The sequence below is a fragment of the Leptonychotes weddellii genome, chromosome 12 (assembly GCF_054177405.1).
Source record: "Leptonychotes weddellii isolate Sample4059 chromosome 12, ASM5417740v2, whole genome shotgun sequence".
In the NCBI taxonomy this organism is placed as follows: domain Eukaryota; kingdom Metazoa; phylum Chordata; class Mammalia; order Carnivora; family Phocidae; genus Leptonychotes; species Leptonychotes weddellii.
The window spans coordinates 55,893,026-55,906,574 of NC_138380.1; the positions used below are offsets into that span (position 1 = coordinate 55,893,026).

General features: G+C 36.8%; 1 long non-coding RNA gene across 1 annotated transcript in view; it reads right to left on the reverse strand.

Annotated features, from left to right (window-relative positions):
* The window catches only part of LOC145716551 (uncharacterized), a 121,534-nt gene that overhangs the window by 5,198 nt on the left and 102,787 nt on the right, over window positions 1–13,549 (reverse strand). The window contains exons 2-3 of the long non-coding RNA XR_014139320.1: window positions 12,121–12,223; window positions 7,117–7,184 (exon numbers count right to left, since the gene is read on the reverse strand). This is a non-coding gene — a long non-coding RNA (uncharacterized LOC145716551). The remainder of the gene's footprint in view (window positions 1–7,116; window positions 7,185–12,120; window positions 12,224–13,549) is intronic.

The following is a 13,549-nucleotide window of genomic DNA, read 5'->3' on the forward strand; positions in this document are numbered from 1 at the left end:
TCTGTGGATAAGATTGTACTCCTGGCATAGTCATGTGAATACCAAGACAAGAAGATGAGAACACTGACGCAAGGCTTTGATGATGATCAAACACTAATATGACATCTGCAGGTGATTCTTTGGGTCCTGGAGTCTACCCAGTGATTGCAATGCCCCTGTATTGAAAGTGTTCTCTATGAATGCTATTAATCTCCTGCTCTGAAGCTTTTATTAATTAATGTGAACTTAGATCCAATACTGATGGTTTTCTAAATTTGGAGACTAGAAATCAAGAATACGTTTGTAATAGTAATGGAAAATTCATGTGCATTTTTAAAAATCTAATTCAATAGCAAATGCTTTGGGAATTATCCCTTATGTATTAGAGGGAATTTTTGAATTAAGTTTATTTTAAAATTTTTCTTCCTGCTGTCTTTTATGTTTACCTATTTTTTACATTAATTAATCCAGAGACACTTACCAACTCTTTCAAATACTATTTAAAATATTCCATATGTTATATTTCAGTTAAATTTGATTCCTGGATCTAGGAGAAAACTAACATTAAATACAAGGGTAAAAAGTCCTTGGGATATAAGGTTTTGTTTACTAGAGAACCACAGTTAGCTCTAATCAAGATTTTGTTGATTTTTTAAGGTAGCCTCTAGTAAAGGATAGTAAATCATGTAATTGGGAAGTAATCATTGTTATTCTCTAGGGCAGTGAAAGGTAGCTCAATATACCACCCCAAAATATGCCACTTTGGCATATTGATTATTTTGAGTTGTAGGCACTTGAAAAACAGCAAAGGCAGGGAGAGTCTTTCTCTAAACTCCCCTCATCTGTCTAAAGACAGACCCTCCAAAAGGAACATATCTATTGTCATAGATCTCCCCAGGGGTTTCATCAACCAGGAAGGACCGACTCTTACCACAGGAGAGAAGATTAGAAGTCCATACCACACCCAGAAAACTCTGTCACAAACTATCATACTTCCCATCTGTTTTCCTGAGGACACGTCCATCTTTCCTGAAGTCATTTATTCTCCCTTGAAAGGTCTATGCTCCTCTTCCCCTTTCTCTACTAAGATAGTATTGAAGCCTGAATTCTATGAGTTACTCATTTTTTCCTGGGCATCTCTTATGTATACCTGAGTTGGACATGTTAATAAACTTGTTCATTTTTCCCTTGTTAATCTCTCTCATAGGGATCTCAGCTAAGAACTCACAGGGGTGGGAGGGGAATTATTTTTCCTCCCCTACAGTAGGATACCAGAAAAGTTATAAAAATTAAACAATAACATCACTTATACTGAGTGAGGCATAAGCTATATCCGACACAGCGCCTAAAAATTTTATTTCCAGTACTGTGTGGAAATGGGAATTGAAGAGAAGTCCTTTGATATGAAATCCACATATGTCTTCATGAAAGAACTTTCCCCTATTTACAAACAGATTTCTGCAAACCTGCCCCAAATGGCAACTACTAAAATTAAAATACAATTATGTTTGGTGTCTTGCAGGCCAATAAAGGGTAAGTGCAGATGATGTTTTCTCTTCTCTGGAATAATTCAAAAGCACACCAGGATCACTTTTTAATTTATTTCATTATAATGGTAAAATGTTCATAGTAAAAATCTCAAGCTGTTTGGAGGGTAAAAAGCAAAAATCAAAAGCCTCTTCTACCCAAAACAACCCTACAGTTTTACTCCACAGAGGTATATACTGTTTACAGTATCCTGTGCATCATTCCAAAATTCTTGTAACTTGCATTAATTTTTAAGTCCTCTCAAAGGGTAGAATTATCTCGATTTGGACTGAAATAAAAAGAAATGAGTAGGGGCGCCTGGGTGGCTCAGATGGTTAAGCGTCTGCCTTCGGCTCAGGTCATGATCCCAGGGTCCTGGGATCGAGCCCCGCATCAGGCTCCTTGCTTGGCGGGGAGCCTGCTTCTCCCTCACCCTCTACTGTTCCCCCAGCTTGTGCTCTCTTGCTCTCTCTGTCAACTAAATAAATAAATAAATCTTAAAAAAAAATGAGTAATGAATATGATGCAATTAATGCATCAGTTGAAAACTTTCTCATGTAGAACATTTTGATTTTTTGTGCATACATAGAGGGTATCTATGCAAACAGACATACAGGAATGACATTAACTATCACAAATGATCTAACCTTACTCAAAAGGAAAACTTACAAGTTACCAGAATATTACTATTTATCATCTAGAGAATCTTATACTGTCATAATGAAAAATCATTTTAAATATCAAGTTTTGAATATTTTGCATAAAAATGTTTATTCTGGGGTGCTTGGTTGGCTCAGTCAGGTAAGCATCCAACTCTTTTTTCTTTTAAGATTTTATTTATTTATTTCACAGAGAGAGAGAGAGCGAGAGCAGGAACACAACCAGGGGGAGTGGGAGAGGGAGAAGCAGGCTTCCTGCTGAGTAGGGAGCCAGATATGGGGCTCGATCCCAGGACCTGAGATCATAACCTGAGCCAAAGGCAGATGCTTAATGATTGAGCCACCCAGGCACCCCACATCCAACTCTGTTTTTTAAAAAAAAGATTTTATTTATTTATTTGAGAGAGAGAGAAAGCAAGAACAGGGGGAGGGGCAGAGAAAGAGGAAGAGGGACAAGCAGACTCCTCGCTGAGCCTGGAACCCCACACTGGCTAATTCAGGGGGCCCAAGGCAGGATGAAGAGCCAGAGGTAGGCCAATATGGGGCCTTGATCCCAACACCCCAAGACCATAACCTGAACCAAAGTCAGACTCATAACTGTCTGAGCTACCCACGTGCCCCTAAGCATCTGACTCTTGATTTCACCTCAGGTCATGATCTCAGGGTCATGAGATAGAGCTCTGTGTCAGGCTCCATGCTCAGTAGGGGTCTGCTTGAGATTCTTCCTCTCCCTTTTTCTCTGCCTCCCCCCGCACCTCACTCGCACACTCGCTCTCTCTCTCTCTCTCTAAGAAAAAAAATACTCTAAACTCTACTGGGAGAAAATCAATAACAATTGTTTCGGGATTGGATAAAACCCTGGCTAATTTTAATGCTATTTGTGGAAATCTTGTGTGTTTGATGGATAAATGTTTGCCCACTCAAACCATCTGCATCACCATTTTTAAAAACTTGTAACAAATGGCAGTATTAATTCCAAAACACAGTCTCCAAATAGGCCAAAGATTTCTGGAGAGCAATAGAACTGGCACAGACATTAGGAAATCTCTTTAGTGACATGAATGAAAAATGCAAAAGAAAATCTTTTTCATTCTAATGAAGGAAGAGAGGTAAGTATGGTAAGAGAGGTAAGTGTGGTAAGAAAGAATTTTGAGAACAGAATGGGCAGGATTCCAATTCACTTAATTATACCCAATTTATCTTCATTTGCAATGTATATTAATTTCAAACAGTTCTTCGTACTGAAACTAAGGACTTCTCAAAGTTACTAATAAATAATCCTCACAAATGCACAAATAATAAAATAGTTGTTAATAGGTATTTATTAACTCTCTATAGATCAAAATGAAATTACCTGAGAACGAAGACAAAATGATAAATGATCAACAGTGACAAAATAGTTTGATAAACCTGCTTCCCTGCTAAAAAAAAGTCTCCAATTTTAGCAGGATAAGGAATCTTAAGAAAGAATGCATAGCTCTGGGAAAGATCTTTGCCTATCTTAGCATATAGGTTTTCTGCAGCAAACGCATTTATGACAGTTTTTCTTCTTTAACCCTACAGAAAATAATTAATATAATATAATATAATATAATATATATGTATGGAGATATACATATATAAATAATATACATATATAATATATATATCTCCATCCTTCCTATTCTTTTTTTTTAAGATTTTATTTATTTATTTGAGAGAGGGAGAGCACAGATGGAGAGTAGGAGAGAGAAGCAGACTCCCTGCTGAGCAGAGAGCCCGACATGGGGCTGAGGACCTGAGGTCCTGGACCCTGAGATCATGGTCTCAGCTGCTTAGCCGACTGAGCCACCCAGGCGCCCGCCTCCTATTCTCTCATTACAGAAAATCACTAAAACCACGGGTAGCTCTGTGCTGGGGTGTGTACCTACCTGAGCCTTAAGAATACATCTGGTCCTTAACAAACTCATCTGGGCAGAGAAAAAAACGTCTTAAAAACAAAACTCAGATGTGGAAAAAGCCAGTTATCCAAATCTTGTTTTGCCTTTGACTTCACAGGACTCCTATATGGGATAAACTTTGAGGAATATGAAAAGAGAAGGATTTGGCTGAAAGAACAGAAGGATAAAATCAAAGTACAAAGTTGTGAGAAAGCCCAAAAAACATTTCACTGCTGTTGAAGCCGTTGGCTGTGCACTTTGAACAAAACCACGTTCACTCAGAGTTGTCAACTAAGTGAAGAAGCAAGTGATGCTAGGGATGGCCATTTTAATTGTTTTAACTGAATAATATAACTTACTTAAACTTGAAGAATTTTTTCTTTTTATCCAAAGCCAAAGTCAACTGATGTATATTATTGAATACTGCAAGATTATATTTACCATTAATACTGAATGTGGAGATTAATTAAGTATTCAAGTATGCTTGGGGTAACAAAAAAAATCACTATAGTGCTTGTTTGAATTTCTAAAAATCAAAATTTTACATATAAATAAGGATAGTCTACCTTAACTATAATACATCTACTTAAAGATGTCGTGTACTTATTACTCTAGTAATGCTATCATCATTCAGAAATATTTTTTAAACTCTCTTTATAATGAAATTTTGGGCATTGAAGAAAATTACCTCCAAACTTCCATAGGATTTTTTTTTAAAGATTTCATTTCTTTATTTGACAGAAGAGAGAAAGAGAGAGCGAGAGCAGGAACACAAGGGGGAGCGGGAGAGGGAGAAGCAGGCTTCCCTGCTGAGCAAGGAGCCCGACGTGGGGCTCGATCCCAAAACCCTGGGATCATAACCTGAGCCAAAGGCAGACGCTTAACGACTGAGCCACCCAGGCGCCCCTTCCATAGGATTTTTTTTTTTTTTTAAAGATTTTTTATTTATTTATTTGAGACAGAGAGAATGAGATACAGAGAGCATGAGAGGGAGGAGGGTCAGAGGGAGAAGCAGACTCCCCGCCGAGCAGGGAGCCCGACGCGGGACTCGATCCTGGGACTCCAGGATCATGACCTGAGCCGAAGGCAGTCGCTTAACCAACTGAGCCACCCAGGCGCCCTCCATAGGATTTTTAATGAAACTATTTTGTTGTAGCTACAAATCAATATCTCTCTTATGCAAAATTTTTAAAATAAATTTTAAAAATAAATATAAAAATAAATAAAATAAAATCATTCATAATTTCTTTACCACATTAACCTTTTTTTAACATTTGAATATATGTTCTTCCAGAATGTTCCTATGAATTTGTCACATGGAAATATTTTACATGATGGTATCATTCTATATATGCTTCCTTTTCCTTAATATATATGTTATATGTGATATACAACATATATACATATATAGTGCTTATATAATATACAATACATACATATATATAGTTAGTAATATGATTATATATATATTACTAGAACTTCCTAGGTTAATAAACATGCCTCATTAAAATCTTTGTTTATTAGTGAGTAGCGTTTTTATTGAATGGATCTAACAAAAATTTCTTAACACTGTTTTTCAAGCTACTTTCTGAAAGTCTTCCAAGATGTTCCAAATTACAAGAAGGGGAGAAGAGAGTGATGTGGATCAAACAAACTTAAAACAGTTGTAAAAGTCTTAACTGCAGGACTTCTCAGAGTGTTCAGTATGCTAATTCAAAACATGAACTTTCGGGCGCCTGGGTGGCTCAGTCGTTAAGCGTCTGCCTTCGGCTCAGGTCATGATTCCAGGGTCCTGGGATCGAGCCCGCGTCGGGCTCCCTGCTCAGCGGGAAGCCTGCTTCTCCCTCTCCCACTCCCCCTGCTTGTGTTCCCTCTCTCGCTGTCTCTCGCTCTCTGTCAAATAAATAAATAAAAATCTAAAAAAAAAAAAAAATCATGAACTTTCAAAAGTGGAATATTTTATGATGCATTTACAAAACAAAATAAGCCCTGGATTTTTTGTATTTGATAAAATCCTATTAATGCTCTGACTTACTCAATTTCTAAGGTATATACCTGAAAAAACTCTGATTTAATCATCTCCCTATCTTTGGGTTTTTAGGCTGTTTTAATTTTATTAACTATTCTTAATAATGCTTTGATAAACATTTTCAGAATTCACCTTTGAGCATTTTTCTGATTATTTCCTTCAAATAAGTGTTTAGACATAGATTGCCTGGCCTATTCACAGATTGAATGATTTGCTACAAATCATCAAATTGTACCCCAAAATCTATCAATTTACATATGGTACTTTCTGAGATGATTTTCCCATAAATTAATCAATACCTGTTATTACCATTCCTTAAATTAACTTTTATTTTTTCTTGCCCTAATTGCTTAGCCACTTTAGTCAAAAGTCTTATTTCTAGTTGACTGTTAGTAACCTCTTATGTAATAAACCACATCCACTTGGGGATATGGATAGAGTATAAGAAGAAATTAATCTATGGAGTCTCACAAATTGTCATTCCCTCTTCCCCTGGCTCATCTCTCATCATCACCACTGGTGCTCTATTTCATAAATTTAATTTCGATGGCACAGCAGGAAAGCCACACATGAAGTCACACCCGACTAACTTCTCTAGGTGAGTGGCATCCTGGCACCACACTGCAAAAATAAACATTAAAACACATATATTGAAGGTTTTCAAATCTCCTAACCTCTACCCGTTAATTGTCCCTGCTCTACAAAAATCATGCTAAAACTAATAGATAGTCTAACATCAGACCTCAAGGAAGAAGATAATTCTCCAACCAAGAATTTCCAATCATTCAGGGAAAACCAACACTATGAGAGAAGCAAAAAACTAAGAGTGGAAAAATTTGGTCTAATAAAACATAGGTAATAGAACACTCACAAATAAGAGTTTTGAATTTTGAAAGGGTTATTACATCTTCAAAAGAAAAATGGGAGAAAGGATGAACAAAAATAAAATCTTGCTATTTTCATTAGTTTTACTAAACCGACAAGAAAAAAAATTAATCCTTACCTTATATAATTGTTCCAATTATAGAAAAACAGAAAAAGCCACCCAAAACTTCACCTGTTAAGGCTCTCCTAACATTGGAATCAAAATCAGACAAGGACTGCATAAGAGAAGAATATTATGAACATAGATTGAAAAATCCTGAATAAAATATTAGCAAACTGAATATAGTAACATACAAACAAATTAATATAGCATAACTATAGTCTATCCAAAGAATAGAAAAATGGTTTAGTATGAGAAAATGTGTTACTGTAACATCTACATGAAAAATTTAAAGAACAAATTCTTTTTATCATAGAAGTTGATAAGGATTCAGAAGAAGTTGAAAAAGGATTCAATATGCTTCACTGTCCCTTCATACAAAACAAGAAAAGCTCTTAGCAATCCAGGAATAATAAGGAATATCCTATTCAATTAAAAACTTGCAGCAAACCTTATAGATAACAGTGGGATAGCAAAAAAAAAATTTGCTTAATATCACGAGCAACACAAATTTGTCACCACTCACAAATTTTTAAAATACAAAGACTCGCTAAGAGTGAAGGGAAACTGGGACTCTCACATACATTCTCTGTAACATAGCCACCTGTGAGGGGAGCTGTGATGTCTGTTAAAATAAGCACTTGGGCTCACTGTGTGACTAGCCAACTCTGTACACACCTGCACTCACACATGCACAGAAGAACAAAAAGGCCTGGAAATAGGTGAAGGGGGTTCAGAGCACACTTGTCTTGATGAGCCCTGAGTAACATACAGAATTGTTGAATTGCTATCTTGTACACCTGAAACTAATATAATACTATGTTAACTATACTGGAACTAAAATTTTAAAAATAAATAAAATTATTTTAAAAAAATAAGAAAGGCCGCTATGGGATGTATTCTACAATATTATTTATAATTGCTAAGAATTGGAAATAATCTATACTACAAAGCTACAGTAATCAAAACAGTATGATACAGGCACATAAATCAATGGGATAGAATAGAGAGCCCAGAAATAAACCCATGCATATGCGATCAATTAATCTACAACAAACGAGGCAAGAATATACAATGAGGAAAAGACAGTCTTTTCAATAAATGGTTTTGGGGAAACTGGACAGCCACATACAAAAGAATGAAACTGGACCACTATCTTGCACCACATACAAAATACATTTAAAATAGAGTATAGACTTGAATGTAAGACCTGAAACCATAAAACTTCCAGAAGAAAACAGTAGAAGTAAGCTCTTTGATTCTGAACTATTTACAATAGCTGAGATATGGAAGTAAACTAAGAGTCCATTGATAAATGAATGGATAAAAAAGAGGTGGTATACACACACACACACACACACACACACACACACACACACTGGACTATTACGAAGCCATAAAAAGTAGGAAATCTTGCCATCTGCTACAACATGGATGGACCTAGAGGGTCTTAGGCCAAGTGACATAATTCAGACAGAGAAAGACAAGTACCATATATGTGGAATCTTAAAAAACAAAACAAACAAAACAAAATAGAAACAGACTCATAAATAAAGGAAATTATTGGTGAGAAGAGAGGGGAGGGGTTGGGAGTCAGGTGAAATAGGTGAAGGAGATTAAGAGGTACAAACTTCCAGTTATGAAATAAGTAAATCATAGGGATGTAATGTACAACATAAGGAATATAGTCCATAATATTGTAAAACTTCACATGGTAACAGATGGTAACTAGACTTATAGGGAATCATTTCATTATATGTAAAAATAACAAATCACTATGAGGTACACCTGAAACTATTAGGCTATTGGATGTCAATTACACTTCGATTTTTTTAAAAGAGTCAGAAATAACTAAATGTCCATAAACAGAGGAGTTGTTAAATAAACCATGCTGTATCTACTGTATTACTAACACAGAGAAATCTCCAAGACATATGGTTGGGGAAAAGAGGAAAAGCAAATAGCAAAAAAATATGTACACTATGCTATATTCTACATTTTAAAAGAAGAGCAAACGAGGGTGCTTGGGTAGGTTCATTCAGTTAAGCGTCTGACTCTTGGTTTTGGCTCAGGTCGTGATCCAAGGCTTGTGGGATTGAGCCCCGCCTCAGGCTCCCTGCTCCGTGGGCAGGCTGCTTAGGATTCTCTCCCTCTCCCTCTGTCCATACCCTGCAAGCACTCTCGCTCTCTCTCTTTCTCTCTCTCTCAAATAAATAAGTACACCTAAAAAACAAACAAACAAAAAAAGCAGCTAACAATATCATGTGTTTTGGAGGCATGTACATACATGTATGTATATACATACAGATAATTGTGAAAGAATCCCCATCAAACTGATAATAGTTGCCATTTCTGAGAAGTGATTATGGATGTGGCCACAAAGGACTTTAGCTTCATCTGCAATGCTGAATGAGCCTAAATTGATATACTACATATGTAATTATACATAAATACATTTTTAATTATCAGAGGCCAATAGATGATATTTTCCCAAATTAATAAAACATTAAATTTGCTTACTTAATTTTTAAGAGAATGTTTCCACAATGACAGTAATCCCAAATTTCTAAGAAAGATACTAGACTTGTGAGGAGACCAGAATCAGCCTTATGACAGAAGGCTAATTACTTAGGAAGATACTTAGATAGTAGATAGACCAGAATTAGCCTTAAAACAAATCAGAACAAACAACAACTATAAAAAAACTCAGGAAATCGATTGCATCCCAGGTTTTTCCTTATACATTTTTTTAAAATTTTTTAAATGATTGTATTTATTTGAGAGAGAGAGAGCAAAAGAAGAGCGAGCATGGGTTGGGGGGGGTGGCAGAGGGAGAGGGAGAAGCAGACTCCCCGCTAAGCAGGGAGCCTGACACGGGGCTCAATCCCAGGACCCTGAGATCACGACCTGAGCTGAAGGCAGATGCTTAACTGACAGAGCCACCCAGGAGCCCTAAACATTATTTTTTGATCCTATAAAAATGGCAACTATGAATTCTAGATTCCTTTGCCCTAACCAATCTTGTTCTCCTATGTAGCTACTAGAGGTTCCCCAAATCTTCCTGGGGAAAAATCCCAGTTCTCATCTGCTATCGAACTTTTAGAGTCCTCTCAATCCCCATGCATCTTCTCCTCAGCCCAGAGAGAGAAGCGGGGTTCTCTAAGACAATGCAGTTGTATGGCTAGCACTGGGGGTCCATGGATGAAGAAGGGCGAGCCAGAATCCTACCATTCCATTACCAGTATTTGAGCTACAAAACAGGAGGGCTAAGTTTTGATCCCTGCCTTGCTCTGTTACTTGGTCAATCCTTGAAGTTTATTTCAACTTAGGAAATGAGTTGGAAAATAAGGAACTTAGATCTATCAGCTTCTTTCCAATTCTATAATGTGATGACTATGTTTCCCTGGTCAGCATGCACCTAAAAACACCATTATCTTTTAAAAGGTCTTGAGCCAACACCTGTCATGGTAATGTTGGGCCTGCCCTCTAAAATTCTATCCTTTGAGACATTAACCCCTAGTTTAATTACCAAATGTCAGAGAAAACTCTCTTATTGTGAAGTCACCTGGAATTAGAAAGTAACATGGGATAAGGGGAAAACACAGTATTATTTGACATGAATACTCAACCAGAAGCAGAAGGGGTGTTGTGTTTACATGAACCTTAATACAATCCCTTATAAAGATTCATTTGTGTGAAAGCAAAAGTTTCACAGCAAATTTGTTCAAACGACCTTTACTCAATTTCTCAGGAAGGCGTTTTGAACAAGGGTGTGTTATTTAACGCTAAGTACAGCTGGCCTTATTCATCGGCGAAGAACGGTTGGCTTCACGGAGGGCAAGAACTCACCTGTCCTAAAGTAATTCTTCCAAGAACTTATTATGGTACCACCTCCTCTCTTCCCCGTTCCAATTTCCCGGGGTTCAGGTCATGGCAGAGAAAATCAGAGTGTGAGTGACAGGAAAGCAAGCATACTAAAATGAGTTAGCACATAGAACAGTGTTGAAATAAATCTTAGGTTGTTAGAGACCAATGTGGGGTGCCAAACGAGAAGTGAGGGTGCCTCCAGGAACATCAGGCAGCCAAGCCAGGGGACATGGGGCATTACTAGGGAAGGGAAGGGAGGACAGAATGGGGTGCTCAAGAGGAAATACTTGGCAAGCTAAGTTGGATGAAGGAGGGGAGGCGGGAGGCGCCTTGGCTTAGGGTGAAACTTTTGCCAGAGGCTGTAATTAATTTTAATCATTTCAAAAGCCATTTTGCTAAATTATTTTCTGGTTTTTTTGCTTCACTACTTCTCATAAGTGGTGCTGACTCATCACATTTAACTCCACTCCAGGACTTCTCTGATTTTGTTTCTCCTGAGTGAACAAGTCAACATCGTACAAAAGGGCTTACTATCTAAAAGCAACGCCCACTGAAAGGAAGCGCCAGTTTGCCCGAGTCAACGCTAACTGGCATAATTGCATATCCTCCCCTTGTGTTTTGAGGATAATCACCAGCTCCACCTCACCCTGCCCCTCTGACAGCCCGAGGGAAATAAATTCGAACGAAATCACTCTCAGTAGTTATAATGGATATAAAAGCAGGATGGAAACTTCATGACTAACTACAAAAAAAAAAGAAGAAAAAAAAAAACAGATAATTGGACCCATGAGAGAGAGAGATGTATATGTTTATTCAAGCTTGTTGAAGTACCAGACTAAAACTTTCTGGGTTAGTTGCTGTCAATAACAGAGAGAATGAGAGAGTATCTTTTTAAGACTGAATGTTAGGCAATTGAAGGCTGAATTGATTCATGACGGATTGCTGTTGCTGGTCCAGTATCTTTGAGTTCCCCGGATAGTCACCCGGATTCCCACAGACAACAGGAATAACACTCAATGAATTCTATTGACTCTGAGGGTAAATTTGATAAATTCAAACATAAAGTCATTTATGTGGAATTGCTCCACCAAATATTATCTATAGAAGTTATTTTAAACGGCCTGGGCATCGATGATTTGTACTAACCACCTTTACCTGTGCTTTTTTTCAATAGTTCATTTTGCACCATCCAAATGTCAATTAGCCTCTTTCTTCAAAATTTGACACCTCCAATTCCCAGTTTCGATGCTGCTCTTAACTGAAAGGAAAAAAATATTAAAATTCACTTAATAGACATGCACTTCCTTTAAAGAGATTCATTGTCCTTTCTGGGAGCACAAAGTTGGACCCTTTTAAATCTCCATGGCAAAAGGCCTGATTCCTTTGATTTGAATTTAAGTGCTTCCATCATAAGCCCTGGAGAAAAAGATAAGAACTACTAAATAAACATACCTTTCCAAAGCAGTCAAAATAACACTTACTTTCACTTTTATTTGTGCTTGCTAAGTTTTCTTACTGCCATTTAAGGGGATAAAACTTTCTGAATTCTGGGCTCAATACAGGAATAGCCAAACGAGTTTTTCCAAGCATTCTAACAAAGAAGTGACTTAGAAGAGGTTTCTATTCCTGTTGTGCTCTAAGTCCTTCCGTGGCGTTAGAGTTTCTATAACTTTACAAAAAAAGCAAGCCAAAACCTGTTCTAAGAACTTTTTTTAATACATGAACTTGATACAGGATATAAAATGGTACATAAAGCCTAAGTATTACCCCTGTTGATCTTTTACTGACCCATCCTATGTCAATCCTATGTCATCCTATGACTATAGCTCTTATTGAGAGAATTAAAGACCTCAGGTGATCTCAAAAAAGGCAATCACTTCCGTGTTAAGCACCATTTACCTATGTTAAAATTACAACAGACACCCGCATGCAAAAGAAATAAATTAAATACCTACCTCACACTACCCCACACACATTTAGAAAAATTAACTCAAACTAGATCATAGGTTTAACTGTAAGAACTAAAACTATAAATAACATCAAAAGCACAAGTAACAAAAGGCAAAATAGATAAATTTACCTTCATCAAACTTAAAAACTTTTTTGCTGCATATCATGAAAGAAAACACAGAATAGGAGAAAATATTTATAAGTCAATCTGATAAGGGTCTCACACCCAGAAAACATAAAGAACTCTTACAACTTAATAATAAAAAAAGACAAACATCCCAATTAAAAATGGGGATTAATTTTTATAGGCATTTTTCCCCAAAATATGTACCAATGGCTAAGAACATGAAAAGATGCTCAAAATCATTTGTCACTGGGGAAATGCAAATCAAAACCACAATGAGATACCATTTCAAAACCACTAAGATGTTTACAGTAAAAAAAGATAATAAATTTTTCATGAGGTGATAGAGAAATTGGAATCCTCATGCATAGCTGGTGAGAATGTAAAATGGTACACCCGCTTTGGAAAACAGTGCAGCAGTTCCTCAAAATGTTAAACATAGAGTGACCCAATGATTCAACTCCTGGATAATAAATTAAAGAAAATTGAAAAGATATGTTCACACAAAGG